Below are 14,469 nucleotides of genomic sequence, written 5' to 3'. Positions count from 1 at the left end.
ATCCTGTGATTGGTTTTCCGTAAGTCAAAAATGACTTAAAGGCACACATCAAGAACATTTATAAATAATTACTGTAATAATAATAATAATAATAATAATAATAATAATAATAATAATATTTATTTCTACCCCACCTCTCCAACAAGATCGAGATGGCTTACATCAATAAAATCCATACAATACAATAAAATAAATCCCACTATTCCCTCCCTCCTTAAACTAAATCAACATGATAATTACAACATAACAATAACTATAATAAATATAATTAAAACCATTAAAACAAACACAAACAGGAGACAAGACATAATGGGTACTCACTAGGATGATCCCTATTAGTAGGGTGACTAAATCTATTATTCAGGGAAGACCTGTTGAAAAAGATCCATCCTGACAGCGTTTTTAAAGCCATCAAGGTTGGTAATATGTCGGAACTCTTCCAGCAGGCCATTCCATAATTTCGGACGAGCAGATGAAAAGGCCCTCTGGGTAACCACAGCCAGCCAAGTCTTTGTTGGCTGCAATACATTTTTCCCAGAGAACATAAATGTGCAGGGTAGATTATATGGAATAATAATAATAACAACAATTTTTTTATTTATTTATATTTCCCACCTCTCCCTGCGGATCTAGGCAGGGTTACAGCAATAAAACAATTCCATATAAAATACAATTGTTAAAACAATGACATTACTATTAATTCACTAAAAAAATGGATCATCAACTAACATTCACACTAACATTCATACAATCAGATCAGAAGTGGAGTATTTAAGATCTCTTATAAAGGATCAGGTGGATAGGCCCGCCAGAAGACATCCATCTTTAGTGCCTTCTTGAAGGCATAGAATTATAGAATTGTAGAGTTGGAAGAGACCGCAAGGGCCATCCAGTCCAACCCCTGCCATGCAGGAACTCTCTATCAAAGCATCCCTGACAGATGGCCATCCAACCTCTGCTTAAAGACCTCCAAAGAAGGAGACTCCACCACACTCCAAGGGAGTGTATTCCACTGTCAAACAGCCCTTAGTATCAGGAAATTCCTCCTAATGTTGAGGTGGAATCTCTTTTCTTGCACTTTGCATCCATTGTTCCACGTTCTAGTCTCTGGAGCAGCAGAAAACAAGCTTGCTCCCTCCTCAATATGACATCCCTTCAAATATTTAAACAGGGCTATCAGATCACCTCTTTACCTTCTCTTATCCAGGCTAAACATCCCCAGCTCCCTTAATAGTTCCTCATAGGGCATGGCTTCCAGACCCTTCACCATTTTAGTCGCCTTCCTTTGGACACAGTCCAATTTCTCAATGTTCTTTTTGAATTGTGGTGCCCAGAACTGGACACAGTATTCCAGGTGAAACCTGACCAAAGCAGAATATAGTGGCACTATTACTGCTCTTATCTAGACACTATACTTTTATTGATGCAGCCTAAAATTGCATTGGCCTGTCACACTGTTCACTCTTGTTCAACTTGTGGTCTACTTGGACTCCTAGATCCCTTTCACATGTAGTTTCATTCAGCCAGGTGCCCCCCATCCTATATCTGTGCAATTCATTTTTCTGCCCTAAGTGCAGTACCTTACATTTCTCTGTGTTGAATTTCATTTTGTTAGCTTTGGCCCAGCTTTCTAGTCTATTCAGATCGTTTTGAATTTTGATCCTGTCCTCTGGGGTATTAGCTATTCCTCCTAATTTGGTGGCATCTGCAAATTTGATTAATATGCCCCCAATTCTGTCATCCAAGTCATTGATAAAGATGTTGAATAACACTGGCCCCAGGACAGAGCCCTGTGGGACCCCTAAGGTGGTGATAAGAAGGATATCCTCCAGCAAGCTGTTCCACAATTGGGAGGCCGTGGTGGTAAATGTTCTGTAAGAAGTTGTTGTTAGCGTGGTTTTTGAGTACTCCAATGTGTTCTTTCCAGAAGTTCTGAGAGTGCGGGGCAGATTGTGTAGGGAGAGGCGTTCCCTCAAGTAACTCGAGTGCAAGCCATGAAGGGCTTTTAAGGTAATAACAAACACTTTGTATTGCACCCGGAAGCTAATCGGCAACCAATAAAGGGATTTTAACACTGGTGTTATGTGATCTGATCTAGATGTTCCAGTGACTAGTCTGGCTGCCGCGTTTTGAACCAATTGAAGCTTCTGGACTTGGTACAAAGGTAGCCCCATGTAGAGCGCATTACAGAAATCTAAATGAGAGCTTACCAGTGCATGTACCACTGCTACAAGGTCCTTTTGGTCCAGGTAGGGGCACAGTTGGCGTATCAACCAAAGCTGGTACTAAGCACTTCTGGCCATTGCATCTACTTGAGGGGACAACTGTAGAGATGGATCCAGGAGTACTCCCAAACTGCGAACTTTGTCTTTTAGGGGACGTCTGACCCCATCCAGGACTGGCTGACAAATCTCTGTTCCTGGGCTTGTGGTACCTATCGCAAGTACCTCCGTTTTCTCTGGCTTCAACTTGAGTTTGTTTTCCCTCATCCAGCCCAGAGGAGAGATGCCATTCTTAGTCATTGCAACAGTCGGAGACATAGAGAAATAGATTTGGGTGTCATCAGCATACTGATTACATTGAACCCCATGTCTCTGGATGATCTCTCCCAGCGGCTTTGTATAAATGTTAAACAGCATGGGGGACAGAATAGTATGGAAGGAGGTGATCCCGCAAATAGGCTGGATCCAAGCCATGAAGGGCTTTAAAGGTTATCACCAACATCTTGTACTGTGCCTGGAAACTAATAGCCAGTCAGTGAAGAGATTTTAAATTAGGTGTTATATGGTCACCTCTAGATCTCATGATAACTAATCCGGCTGCCATGTTTTGGACTAATTGAAGGTTCCAGATTAGGCACAAGGGTAGCCAATGTAGAGCACATTACAGAAATCAAGTTGTGAGGTTTCCAGCATATGTACTACAGTTTTCAGATCCTCAGGCTCCAGGAAGGGATGCAACTGGCGTATCAGCCAAAGCTGATAACAAGCACTCCTGGCCGTCTTATCTATCTGAGTTGACATCTGAAGTGACGAATCCAGGAACACCCCCAAACTGCAAACACAGTCCTTTAGGGGAAGTGTGACCCTGACCAGGACCAGTTGACACAGCTCCATACCCAGATTAATGACCCCAACAACTAGTACCTTCATCTTATCTGGATTCTGTTTCAGTCTGTTTTTCCTCATTCTATCCATTACCACCTTAAGACATTCATTCAGAGGAGAGAGGGCCATCCTTAGTCAAAAATGTAATCCGAGGCATGGAGAGATATATCTGAGTGTCATCATCATACTGACAACACCCTGCCCCATGTGTCCAGATTATCTCTCCCAGCAGCTTCATGTATATATTAAATAGCATTGGGGATAGAATGGCGCATTGAGGGACGCCAGATTTGAGCTCCCTTTTTGGGAAATAATGCAATGCACCTAAACATTATATTGTATTTGTATTTAAATTAAGGTACCTATATAAATTATTTCTAAATACAAATACAACATAACTAAGGAAGGGAGCAGTGTGGTATACTGCTGTACGTGTTGGACTAGGACTCTTAAGACATCAGGATTTAAATTCCTATTCAGTCATGAAAACCCACTGATTGACTTTAAGCAACTCACACACTCTTGGATGTACATGCAGGCAATGACAAACCACCTCTGATTGAATCCAATTAAAAAAAACTTCTAGGCTAGGGTACCATAAATTGAAAATGATATGAAGACTTATAAGAACAAGACCTAAGCACAGAAGGGATTACTTTAATACTCATGTATAAGTCTACAAATTTTAGTCAAAAAATTGACCCAAAAAAACTGAGTCGACTTATTCACAAGTTAATGTAAGTACTATACTTTCACTCTGTATTTTAAAAAGAAAGCATTGACTCCAGTCTATTCACTCATCTATACACTCTTTAGTATGAACACAAAAATGCCTGTGGGAATTTTGTAAGTTTTTTGGCATTGTTTTACTTTTCTTCATGCTTTAGATCCTTTGTTATATGCCTCTAAGTTTTACCCTTTACTTATCCATGGCTTATGTCAAAATCCATAATTTTGGCCCTAAAACCTGCTGTCGACTTATACATGAAGTTGACTTATAGTTGAGTATATACGATATTTTAACTGGGTAACCTGTCTGCAGTGGTAACTGGGTAACCTACTTGCTATCCTATTCCCACTTCAACTTCATGTATGCATCATTTATGCTGACTTGGGCTGCTGGGAATTGTGATCCAACAAAATTTATCTGGCTCTAGTTTGCCCACCCCTGATTTATATGCAAAAGAGCATCTATGACTATCCTATCTCTGTCACACAGGTCTCTTTAATTTAAAACTGGAATGTCATTCAACTCTAAAAGGGGAGTTTATTTACAGTTGAAATGAAGTCAGAGAAATGAGTCATAGCACCCTCTCCTTCCTGCTGAACAGAATGTGAGATTCTCCACCTCTGATCTCCTATACAAACTTTTCAAACCCAGCATAAAATTATCATGAGTACAACATCTCAAGATCTGTCAAGCATGAGCAAGCTGTAGAATACAAGCACTTGAATGTCTTTGTTTTTCAGCTCTTTTTTTTTTTTAAAAAGCCAGTATTTGTAGCTCACTAGTTTGAAAGAAACAGAGAAGGCAGAAAACAATGTACAATTGTGCCACAAGTGTGAGTGAAAGGTTTGTACTCTGATTTGCCAGACTGCTTGATGTCAAACAAACATGCTATACAAAAAGGATTGAACTTATTTTCAAAGCAGACTTCTGTCTGTGGAATGCTATCAGGCACTGCAAGCTTTCTTTTATTATGCCTGACCTCTGCAACATGCACAGTAGAAATATGGGTCCTGCAGATGCTTGGTCACACTCAGATGTCTATTGGACCTGTATTAGAGTGCAACAACATCCCATCATGGAAGTACACTTCAGTAATTTTCACAGCAGCAGAGCAAAGGATGAAATTGTCACATCACCTTAGAGGTGGAAAGAATATTCACAAATATTTAAATTATAGATGGGGGGAAAAATTCCCAAATACTGGGAAACCCTGATGAGTAGAATCCTTCATGATGAGAATATTCACATTTTGGAATTTGTTCTGTGTAAAAAAAATACCTACAACTTTGTGAACAGAAAACATGATTTTCTGCACATAAAACCATAGAATAGGTCTCAAACTTTGAATAAAAATGCTAGTTTCAAATAACTTCAGTCAGCATGGGGGGAAATGATTAAATCATTTATTCTTCCTTACAACAATGAAATTAACAGGAAATTTATATTCCTAGATTACATGTTGTTTCAGTAACACCTGTAAAGCACATAATTGAGAATGGGCCTATCAACTGTTTATAGATATGATGGTTATCTAGTACAATAGTTCAGTTCCAAACTCAGTATGATTCTGAATACCAAGTCTTGAAATATATGAATCTGAGATGGTATTGCTTTTGTGACCTACAGGCAGGCTTCCTGTAGGTAAATGCTGGCTGCTATGTGTACAGAATTATGAACTAAAATGTAATCCAGCATGGCTCATCTAGCACAGACTTGGTCACTATGCTTCTTTGATACCACTGAGAATTTAACAATGTAGGGAAAGACTACTAGATCAATGCAAGTGAAATGGCCTCCCTTCCCACCATCACACACAGACCATTGGCTCTATGTACCACTAGTTCCTATATGTCTCTGTGTGCCCTTGAACATGAACCAGCACATTGATCCAAATCAGAAATATATTCCAGCTTCTGAGCCAACATGGTTGGCATCCAGTTAATGATGTATGATGTTGTAAATTGGAGTTGTATTGTAAGGCCCTCTTTAGTTGTTGCATAGATTGAAATTCTCTATCAGTCTGAAACATTATGGGGGGAATCCCTCCAGGCTCCATCCTTTATCTACTGCAGCTTCTACTCAACAGTCATTTAATGACATTATCCTTTAGGACATCCAGATCTCTGCCAAAAGTCCTGGTGGATGATGTGAGCATTTTGCATCTGGCCATAGAAACTCACTGTCAGACACTTCTCTGATACTCCCCCTCCCACACCACTCTCCAGTGGTCAGTAAATGTGGATAGAAGGGGAGATGTATTATACAAGCAGTCCTCCATGTCAATGGAATTTTATCCATGGATTCAAGTATCCACAGCTTGAAAATATTTTTTTAAAAATATAAATTCCCAAAAGCAAACCTTGATTTTGCTATTTTATACAAGGGACACCATTTTACTTAATGGGACTTGAGCATCCACAGATTTTGGTATCTATTGGGGGGAGGGGTCCTGAAACCAAACCCCAGCATATACCAAGGGAGCCCTGGTGGCGCAGTTGTTAAATGCTAGTACTAGTACTGCAGCCACAAGGTTGTGAGTTTGATCCCAGGGACTCCAAGGTTCACCCAGCCTTCCATCCTTTCATAGGTCAGTAAAATTAGTACTCGGCTTGTTGGGGGCAATTGCCCTTACAGATTGTAAACTGCTTAGAGAGTGTACATGCGATTGCTATTTCATCTGTACAGAACTTTATGGCACATAAGATCTCAGTCCATATCTATGAATGGGTATCTTTGATTTGTGGCAAAATGCAATTCAGCCTGGCATTACCAAGTCATCCATCTGGCTTTGAACCAGTGCTATGAAACCTGTGGCATTCCAGATGCTGTTGGACTCCCATGATCCTTTACCAAAGGCTAGGCTGAATCATGCGTATTAGAGTACAACAACATTTGGAGGGACATGCTACCAGCCTTGCTTTAAATCTTAGCTGTAACCTTCGAACTTCACTAACAGCTAAATTTTCATTTTAATGTTATCATTTTTGACAAGTGAATACTTATCTGATTACCCACAGTGAATTTCATAGGGACACTTAAGCACTTATAGTTTCCTGATTGAAGTCTAGGTGCTTAGAAAATTGCCTTATACAAAGTCAGACAGCTGATATATCTAGGTTAGGAATATATAAAGTCTAGCCTTCAGGGCACATGTGACCACCCAGGATCTTTTTTGTGGCCCCAGCCTTCATATTTGAAACAAAAGTAGAAAGATAATTATGAATAGCTATTACTATTTCTTCTTGGAGTGGCAATTTGCTATAAAACCTGCACCTTATTTCACCACAGCCCAAGGTCATTTTGTTCAAAATTAGAAGCAGATGTCCAACCATTTCTGCTTTGGTTATGGGAGGTGGAGGGGCTTTGTATAACCTTATGTGGTTCTTGAGGGATGATATCTGGCCTTAAGACCTCTGGAGTTTGTCCATTCCTAAGATGGATTTGTTTGTATTGGCTGCATTGGGTAGGAGCAGTTGTTATAGACTTCAGTCGGGAACCATTTTCAGCCTTGTGTACAGATTCTAAAAGGCTTGAACCTGGAACAAAGCATATGCTCTGTTAGTAATCTACTACCCTTTCCTAAGATATGCATCAAAGAAAGTGAATTGCCCCAACTGCCTAAAGATATTCTATACTTGTATCATATAGAGGAAGGGGGTGGGGGGTGGGGAAGAAAAAATGTTGATTTTTCTTTTGCATGAATCTTCATGGATATAAACCCACTTCTTCAGATGCAATACTCCAAAGCACATGCAAAAATAAAAACCAGATAGTTTTAAAGGTGCTACTATTGTATATACACATGTATAAGTCAAGAAATTTAGGTAAAATATTGACCCAAAAAAACTAAGTCGACTTATCCATGGGTCAATGGGTTAAGTACCATGGGTTAAGTACTGTACCTTAACTCTTCTTTAAAAGAAGAAACCATCCCCTGGTGAAAAGCAAGAGTATAATCTGTCCTGGAAGCACTGACTCCCTCTACTCTCTCATCCATCCAGCCTTAAGAGTTATGTGCTGGAATTTTGTAAATTCTTTGACATTGTTTTGCTTTGTTTCATCCTTTAGCTCCTTTGCTATATGCCCCTAAGTCTTACCCTCGACTTATCCACAGGTCATATCAAAATCCATAATTTTGCCCCCAAAACTTACCCTCAACATATACTTGAGGTCGACTTATAGTCGAGTATATATGGTATATTTGTTGTTGGTTTTTTTCCTCCTCCTCCTTCCCTCTCTCCTTTTCTTCTTTTTAGAGTGCAAGAGACTAAAATGGCTACTTCTTTGATAACTATGGCCTGATGTAGACTGGTGCTTTGCGCCAGCCTAGACATGTAGTAGGATTACCCGGGGATGGAGCAACTGCACGCCATGAAACCCTACTATGTGGTGGCAGCGTAACAATGGTGGCGCCTCATGTATACAGACGCCACCATTGTGATGTAAGCACTGTGTGGCACCCGTGCGGCACTGTGCATCACTTACATCGTAAGTGCGCCAATGGCACACTCGTGACATCACTGAGGTGTCGCACAAAGAACCCAGAAATTCCGGGTTCTTTTTGCTCTGCACTGGCGGCACGCCATTTGAGGGCTGCGCCATCCCTGAGGAGCAAAAACAGGTGCCAGCAGACCGCCATTTCTTGGCGGTCTGTCCCATGCCTACTAAACCTATACCAGCTTCTGCAAAATGTGAAAATTAGACTAATATAATACTCTAAGGGGAGCAGCAAACCTTATAGTTATGGAAGGAAGCTTTGGAGGTTACACAAAAACAAGGAGAATGATTTGCACTTATTCTCCATCCCTTCCCGTCCCATCCCCTGGTTCCTTGTGGGGACAATTAATGAGTTTTCACTTTGGATATTACACCAGTGGAAGTGAAAATACCTCTTATTTCTTCCCTAACATGTGCAACATCAGAAGCCACTTTATTTTTCATATAACTGATGTCCAAGCAGTCACATGGAAAGAAGATTCCTCCTTCATAGTTGTTTGATGTTGTTGTGTGCACCATGGGTCATTTGAGTCCTCCATCTCCACCCCACTTCTTCAGGCATTCTGTATCCATCAGCACTGCCCCATTTGAAATACTGCAGGCACAATTATCTTGCTCCTACAATTCCTCCTAATGATCAAAGCTGCTCATTACACAACTATTCTGCTTAATGAGCAGAAGATAGCTGATTGTGTGTGTGTGAGAGAGAGAGAGAGAGACTCAATCTGTCCTCCACCCATGCATCACCTTTCATGATGGTGGAGGGAGAGCAAGTGGTTCCCATTTTTACGGACAAATATAGAAACACAGCCGGAATATGAAGTGCACGAAACCAGCTGAGTTTACAAATATCTGAGATTAGCAGCCCAGTTTGCTAGTTAATCAGGGTTTTTTTTTCCAGAGGAGGGCACTGTTTGATTTTTAAATGTGGACTGAAGAGTTGTATTTATAAAAACAACAACAACAGATGCAACATTCGGAAAGCCAGATTTAGATTCTCCTACCAGCCAGAGGCTTCTTAAATGCAAGCCTCATGAAGAGACACATATTCTTGAAGTGGAGGAGCAACTTCACTGCATGAGATCAAATGAGAGTAGTAAAGGGAGCCGCAGTTTGTACAAGATTCTGCAGTTTGCTAGTATAAACAGAGTTGCCAGATGTCCTAACTGCATAGGAAGACAAAGCATTGTAAAATGTAGGAAATTCAAGAAAAATATAGGACACTGCCAAAATGATAGCTAAAAACATATAAATTCATGCTTCTTACGCATGATCAAAATAGAGGACATTTTTGAATTCCTTCTAAAGAGAAGGTGGGAAAGTAAGACATGTCTGGGAAAAGGAGGACACCCTGAGTATAAACCATCGGAGAGACCAAACATTGTGCTTAACAACAACAAAACCTGCTTAATCGAGCTTTAATACAACCAGATCCTATAGGCTGATGAAGCCAATATGCCTGGAATTGACAGGCTGACCAAATCAATACCCTTGGGGGTAGATGGCATCATCCTGTTAGTGACATACATACACATCAGTGTGGTTTATGCATGTGTATGTGTCTTTTTGAATGGGGCACAGAGGGCTATTCTCTAGCCTTTCCGACCCCATTCAACACATTTCCACATGTACCTGTTAAGCCCTGGAATGGGCTACAACTGTTTATCAGTGAGGAGGGGTGAGGAGAGCCAATCTAGATGGAAAAGATGCAACTGTGCTGGGCTCCAAGTGGAAGGAAAAAGAAGGGGCATTCCATCTGTGAGTTCACCCTTATTTCTTCTCCCTGAGACCAGCTGCTGCTTCATCATCTCAAATACCTCTTCCCTCTCCCCAACACTAAACAGCAGTTGCCCTTTCCAGGGCTTGACAGGTGCCAGGAGAACAAAGAATTGCATGAGCAGAACTTTATGCTCTGTCTACTTAATGTAAGAACTTGGCCAGTATCTTGAGTCTCCAGACATAACATGGCCCATGGGTATCTGCACTCAGCCCACAGAAATTCCAAGAAACAAATGTACCCCACCCAAGCCCCACCAACTACCTTTCCTCTAACTCCCCTCCCTTTTGGCTATTATGGGATAGAGGAAAGTAATACCTATTGACACCTGTTGTCACCTTGGAGATAGCCATGTTCTTTGTTCCTCCTCCAACTTCTGTACATAGAACAGGAAGACAAGTGCTCCAGAAGCACTTCCAGTTAGTATTTCAGTCAAGATCTAGAGTCACTTTAAAAAAAAATCTTCTGGCCTGTTGGACACATTATCTGGGAGATTCTGGGAGATGTATAACTTTCTCAAAGTCTTCGAAGATCCCAATCATGTTAGTGGCATAGGCATATATTCTGATATCCTTCAGGGCAGCAAAAGGTAGGTATGAGCGGAGAATAGCCCTTCTCCTATTTTTAGCTCCCACCCTACAATCAGCTCTCAGTGTGAACCTCAGGAATTTTGTACTTTTAAATAACAAGTTATACGTTTCCTATATCCCTTCTTTTTAGGATGTTTACTTCTTCCACTTCATCTGCTGACATGAGAGGAGTCATAGCTCAATGGGAGAGTACATGACTTGCATGTATAAATTCAGTTCCTGGCATCTACCGCTAAAAAGTCAGAAGTAGCATTATGAAAACCATTTCCTGAGATCTTTTTGCTCATGTTGGCCACTGCCCTCGGAGTTCCAGCTTGCAGCAAGGTGCTTTGGAGCTTTAGGCACAGAGATTGCATACATCTCTCTCTGGCTTTTCTTCATGAATTAAGATTCAGGAAGGACTCATCCCGGGCTTTCTACAAGCGCGTTGATGACTGAAAAGGCCAATCTGAGATAAACAAGTCCAGTTGCAGAAAGCACAACAGAAAGTCTCCTTGGGTGACTTTCCGCGTTGTGGTTCTTTCTGCTTTGTCGTTTCTCTTCGAGACTCGATCGGCGTGAGCTTTCAAAAAAGGCTGCAGCATCGTGGATAGTGCATCTCCATGCCTCGTGATGCAAGGCCAGGATGGACCATTGTTGGTGATCAATTGCTGTTGGTGTGTGTGTGTGATTGCATACATACATACAAAAAATACATATACTGTAATGTCATCTAATATACATAGAGAAATTCAAGTGCAGAAGACTTGAGGACAAAAGTTACATACCACTATATTCCACTCCTCACTTGAATGTTAGTGTGAAAAGATTACTGGATGCCAGAGTAATGCTAATGTCAAAATCAAGTTCACATGAAATGAGAATAATAGTTTCTTCTGTTTCTTGTGGGACAAAGAGGTCTACATGATACGTAGCGTTTACAGGTGGTAGTTGGCATATATTTACTCTTCTCCTGTATATTAGCAGGGAGCACTGAGCTCAAAGGAAACGAGGAAATGTTGAATGTGCCAAGGCAAATAAGCAATAATGCTAATAACAGGAATAGTAAGGAACTAAGCTAGATGTTATTTTGAACTCTATGCAATTTCCACTTTTTCTGCAGTAAGAGAGCATGTATGGAGAGTGGAGAATCTGTTGTTGTGAGGGAGATGCTTAATCCTTTCTGAGCATGTCAGTTCTCCCCTATAAATGCTTTCTAGAAGATGTTATTACTTAGCCAGTCTTGCTTCTGATTTTGAAGCCCAAACCTGGAGAGGACCCTTCAAAACTACTGGAAACCATTTATTTGCAAGGGGAAAGTTATGAATACACAGAGTTTACAATCATATTTCGTCATGCTAAAGTTCTCTCCAGCAATACACTTCAGATTGGTGTTAGGAGCCATGCACCTTTGTTTTGATGTTAAAATAGAAAGAGCCCTTGGGCTCAGTTCCGATAAGATTATCTATTTTTCTGCTTACAAAAGTAATCTTTTGTAAATTGTCCCTTATTTGGACAGATCAATGTTTCCATTTTATTGTTATTGTTGCTTCTCTTACTCTTCCTGAAGGCACAAAAATGGCCCTGGAGGCTGAAATATGAAGAGAAATCTATCTGCAGCCAAAGCCTAATAGTCCCTGCAATTCTTATGGCCTATTTCCAGTTAGGAAGGTCCCACCAATTCTCTTTCTCTAGGTTGATGCTGAAAAGGGAGGAGGAAGCCCACAGCAGTTTTCTGGGTACCACAGTAGAATTTCTATATAATAACTTTGTCACATTTGATGCAGCCCCTGCACATACCTGGCTCTCTGTGCAGGATTGCTAAGTAATTTACAGTGAAGACCTGTTCAGCAAAAAGACCCATTGTGCAAAACTCCATTTTTAGAGGCAGTCTTTTAAACCAAAACACATATTCTTGGGAAGGGGGAAAAATGAAGAAACTACCTAGAACTATTTGTTACTGTGGATTTGGGATAGTCTACAGACAAATGGGGAAAATAAAACATAAAAAGGAACAGCAAATTGGGCAGTGTGTGTGTTTTCTTTTCTTTTTTAAGAGTTTTTGTGTGTGTGTGTGTTTTCTCAGGCAGAAGTATGAGTTCATTTTATGACAAAAAGAATTAGATCTTGTGACAATGTTGAGGGAATATATATTTACTATTTACATTCCATATATTCCCCAGTAGATGTCTGAATATAATATTGTCTTTAAGAGTGATTTTGCTCAAAGTTGTCAAAAGAAATTACCAAGGTTAGAGAGAAAGTGTGCAGATAATGAACAACATCCTGTCAGTTGTAGGCAAGCATGTACTTAAACAAATGCATTCAACCAAGGAGTCTTAAGTTTGTTTCAGAAAACAGTTTCCAGCAGGACTATTTTGAAGTGAATAGATGTAATTTACAGGCTAACTCCATACCAGGAACACAAGATTTCAGCAGATATAGAAAAACTTTATTCAGAATGCAAAGTTGGTCACAGTACATAGCTGTCATCAGGACTGAAGAATTTTTCCAGTTATACAGTATACTTAGAGTTCAAACCATTCAACTGTTACAAAAAGCCTTCATCCCATTTGTCACAAACTCAAAACATCCAGTCTTCCCAGGTCTTACCCCCCCTCTTTTCTCCCACCACCAAGCTACAGCTCCCCACAAGAGCAACCTTGGTAATCTGAAGCTCATACTTCCTCCCCAGATGTCTGCTCATAAACCCAGCATCACCAATATGATAGCATACCCCACCATCCTACTTTAACACGAATATGTTTATGCACAGCAGTTAAGCATAACAGGACCATGTCTAGTCATGATCCTGACATACTTGTTTTTTTAAAGCCTTGTATTTAAAATACAAAACTTTTCAGCTCACTGTTTTAGGAAGTTAACGGACTGCTTTGTATCCCCTCAAATGCCACTTTCTACCGAAAAGCCTTATTGTATGTATCCAAAGTGGTGGTGGCTGAGGTGTGTTGTGAAAGATGTGGTTAGTAGGACTGCAGTCACTACAGCATCCTAACCTACACAGGGAAAAGCCTTTCAGTCCTGGACTATCTAGGACAGGCAGGAACAACTGCTAGGTGTTGAAGGGGACTCTGGAGAGCTGCATCTAATTTTCCACTATGATTTTGTTCAGAGAAAAATATCAGCAAAAATGGGCAGCAGGAGTCTCCAAATCTCTTGCCAGTGGCTTTGACAACTTTTAGCATAAAAAGAACAGTGGGGGCACATGTGATCCTTAGGACCATACAAATGGCTTTAGTGCTACATTCATGCAACAGGCTACACTTTGTCTCCTCTTGGTCCATGGGAATCTGTGTGCCTATATTTTTTAGCAATAGAGCCTTACCTCAGTGAACAAAGGTTCCGATTGTGAAACTCCTTTTTATATCCTCAGAGACCTCTTTTCGCCTCATCTTCTGTTTAACTGGAAGGGTTTTTAATAGCACCAACACTGGAAGGATGGAAAAGGAGGGCTGGAGAAACACAGGCTTTCAGTGCTGGGTTAAGTAGAAACACAGACTGTCAGTGCTGGGTTAAAGTAGTATGTCTGGTCCAACAACTCATAGTGTCTCACACACACACACACACACACCTACATTGACCTCCTCCCATATCACACCATACCGAATCCTTAGTTGTGTTTTTTGTACTAATGTTATTCATAAATCATAATTCCCATATATCACTGAGCATAATGGCAATAGTTGTGACATAAACAACTAGCAAAATCAAAATTATACCTTTGAATTATAATATGCCTAAATATATTTTCATGTACCTAGCTTTGTG

The sequence above is a fragment of the Sceloporus undulatus genome, chromosome 3 (genome assembly GCF_019175285.1).
Source record: "Sceloporus undulatus isolate JIND9_A2432 ecotype Alabama chromosome 3, SceUnd_v1.1, whole genome shotgun sequence".
In the NCBI taxonomy this organism is placed as follows: domain Eukaryota; kingdom Metazoa; phylum Chordata; class Lepidosauria; order Squamata; family Phrynosomatidae; genus Sceloporus; species Sceloporus undulatus.
The sequence above is the reverse complement of the archived record's forward strand: the minus strand, read 5'-3'. Positions refer to the sequence as shown.